Below are 649 nucleotides of genomic sequence, written 5' to 3'. Positions count from 1 at the left end.
TTTTGAATTTGTGTAGATATAAATTAAATTATAAAATATAAGTCACAAATATCTAAATTTCATGCTTAAAGTAACAATTGAGAATTTAGAGAATTACTTTAAAAAAATATTTAAAATTTTTTATATAAATTTTAAAAATAAAAAATAGAGATGACCTTCTATAATTTTTTAAAAAATTAAAAATAAAAATATAAAATTATTTTTACAACCAAGTAATGTTAAAATTATTTATTGCTACTCATTTATTTCATATAGATATTATAAAGACAAAAAAAAAATAACTAACTTTAAAGAATTTGTTAAAAAAAATTAAAATAAAAGAATTATTTTCTAAAATTAATGATTTCGGGCCTCCAGAAAATCAATTTTAGAAAATTTTTAAAAAGTTGATTAAAAGGTCAACAGGCTAATCTACCCAAAAGACTTCAAAAAAAAAAAAAAAAAACAAAAACAAAAAACCAAGAACAAGATAAACCGTTTTTTAAAACAGATAATTTTCGTAACCAAACGCCCCCACTCCCCCCCCCCCAAAAAAAAAAGGAGGTATCTTGATCCGCAAAATAAGATCATTTCCACGTGGCTTTGTTCTACTGGTTTGTGTACATTCTTTCCTTGTACAAGAGCACCAGATAATCTATCGAGCGTTAGT

This window comes from Malania oleifera, chromosome 5, assembly GCF_029873635.1.
Source record: "Malania oleifera isolate guangnan ecotype guangnan chromosome 5, ASM2987363v1, whole genome shotgun sequence".
NCBI classification, from domain to species: domain Eukaryota; kingdom Viridiplantae; phylum Streptophyta; class Magnoliopsida; order Santalales; family Ximeniaceae; genus Malania; species Malania oleifera.
This window is presented reverse-complemented; position numbering follows the sequence as displayed.